Source organism: Dendrobates tinctorius, unplaced genomic scaffold (genome assembly GCF_039654945.1).
Source record: "Dendrobates tinctorius isolate UK_male_01 unplaced genomic scaffold, ASM3965494v1 ptg000059l, whole genome shotgun sequence".
Classification (NCBI taxonomy): Eukaryota; Metazoa; Chordata; class Amphibia; order Anura; family Dendrobatidae; genus Dendrobates; species Dendrobates tinctorius.
This window is the reverse complement of record NW_027361727.1, coordinates 96,325-98,647: the sequence shown is the minus strand read 5'-3', so window position 1 is coordinate 98,647 and position 2,323 is coordinate 96,325. Positions and strand designations below refer to the sequence as shown.

Genomic DNA, 2,323 nt, shown 5'->3' with positions numbered 1-2,323 from the left:
TCACTCGTCAGACCACACTTGGAGTATTGTGTGCAATTTTGGACGCCGTGCTCCAGAAAGACATTACTGAACTTGAAAGGGTTCAAAGGCGGGCTACTAAAATGATAAATGGAGTTGGTTCACTACAATACCCAGAAAGGTTATCAAAATTAGGTCTATTTACTCTAGAAAAGAGAAGACTTAGGGGAGACCTAATATATATGTACAAGTATATCAGAGGGCAATACAGAGATCTCTCCAATGAACTGTTTGTACCAAGGACTGTGACAAGAACAAGGGGGCATTCTCTTCATTTGGAGGAAAGACAATTTCTGCACCAGCATAGAAGAGGGTTCTTCACGGTAAGAGCAGTGAGGCTCTGGAATTCTCTTCCTGAGGAAGTGGTGATGGCCAACTCACTGAATGAATTTAAGAAAGGAATGGATGCTTTTCTTGTGAGTAACAGTATAGAAGGTTACGAATAACATAATATTATAGGTAGATGGTTGACCCAGCTTAGGGGAAGGAATTTTTTCCCTATGGAGAAAATTGGCTGCTACTCTGTGGGTTATTTGCGTTCCCCAGGATCAACAATGCAGAACAGCTGCACTAAAAATAGGCTGAACTAGATGGACATAAGGTCTTCCTTCAGCCTTCAAAACTCCATAACTATGCAACCAAAAAACCTCAAAAACCAGTAGCCAAAGTGTAAAAGTTAGCAAAAGCTCTTCAGATAAACATTCCTCTTCTAAGGGAAGCCATTCCAAGGAAAGAAAGGTAAAGAGCAATGGCTTCAGCTCGAAAAGTAGTCATCATGACAAAGTTCGAAGTGAAGACAGCCGGACCGTAAAAAAAACATTCTGATGTTAAGCACAAATCTGAGAAACACTTGTTAGCAAGTAAACTTTTTTTCTAATGGAAGCTCCAAACCTTCATCTTGCAGAGACCCTGGTGGTAAACAGTCTTCATCTTCCAGGCCAGAGACTAATGAAAAACTTCAAGGAAGTTTCCGATCCAGCAGTTCCAGCTCAAGTTCTATGAAGTCTTCTGGAGCTTCTGGGAAGTCATCAGTTGGCCATGGAACAAGTACCAGGCAGACATCTGCAGTATCTAGCTCTTCGAGGCCTTGTGGAGCATCTATTTCTTCTTCTGGACGGCCATCTAGTGGAGCAGTTACACCTTCTTCCCAACCAACAAGTAGCTCCAGTTCCTCCAAGCATTCTGGCATCTCAGGCTCTGTCCGCCCCTCGGGAAGCCCTTCTTCCAGGTCATCGCGGCCCTCTAGCGGATCTGGGTCAGCAAAACCATCTTGACTGAGTAGCTCTGGACACTCGATGAGCAGCTCTGGTTCGGCACGTCCATCAAGCATATCTGGATCTAGCCGACAAACCACTGGGAATACTTTGTCAGCTGTTAAGCCTAAAACTGCCTCATCGGACAGAGAAGGATCATCCATGCGACCAAATGGAGGCACAACGTTAGGTTCTTCAAAACTTAAAGCTCATTCTGGACCTGGAAGGCCAGGAAGTAATTTATCAATGGGATCAGGGTAAAAGCCCAAATGTACTGTGGTATCTGAAACTATTTCCTCTAAAACCTTTATTCCTAAATATGGTAATAGGTGAATGGCATGAGACCGGGACAAGTGAATAGCATGAGACTGGGACAGGTGAATGGCATGAGACCGGGACCTCCACCAGGACAATGACCAATGTCTTGTCTCGCCCACCAGGTATTCATAGTTGAAACTTTATTTTTTTTTTACCAATTATGAGCCACTTGTCTGCCCCCATCACCAACCTCCTGAACTCATCAATCACTGAGATAGTAATAACAGCTGCCTGGTGTGATCTATGGAGAGGGGAGGGAGGAGGTGTAGGTGGGAGAGAAATGCACAGATTGTGCTGCTGCTTTCTAGTGTTTTAGTGTTTTATCTTATCCCAGTGCTGGATTCACATGTACGCTGCTCAGTACTGTTGTGTAATGTCCTCCATGATGCTTCTGAATTTGTGCTACACAGAGACAGAAGAGCAGTAATCCTTCGTGTCTGTGTGTGCTGTTTATGCGAGACATTACAGCCGCAACAAAAAATGCAGGAGACAAGTCATATAGTGGCCAGCAATAGTGTTATTGCTCATTACTTACACACAAACTTATTGTGAACAGTCTCCTAAAATGACAGGTACACTTTAAACCCATTCTCCAGGATTAGAAAAAGCGCCAGTCCTGACCATGGATTGTGCGCGTTATTGTAGCTCTGTTTCGTTCACTTCAATGACCTGCAATGGCCGACAGTCTCTGTTCCCAGGGAGGTGCCGTTTTCTATGGGATCATGGACAACCCT

At 44.3% G+C, this 2,323-nt stretch overlaps 1 pseudogene; it reads left to right on the top strand.

Annotated features, from left to right (window-relative positions):
- Positions 1 to 663: 663 nt before the first annotated feature.
- LOC141092248 (uncharacterized) lies at positions 664 to 1,687 on the top strand (annotated as a pseudogene).
- The last annotated feature ends 636 nt before the right edge of the window (positions 1,688 to 2,323 follow it).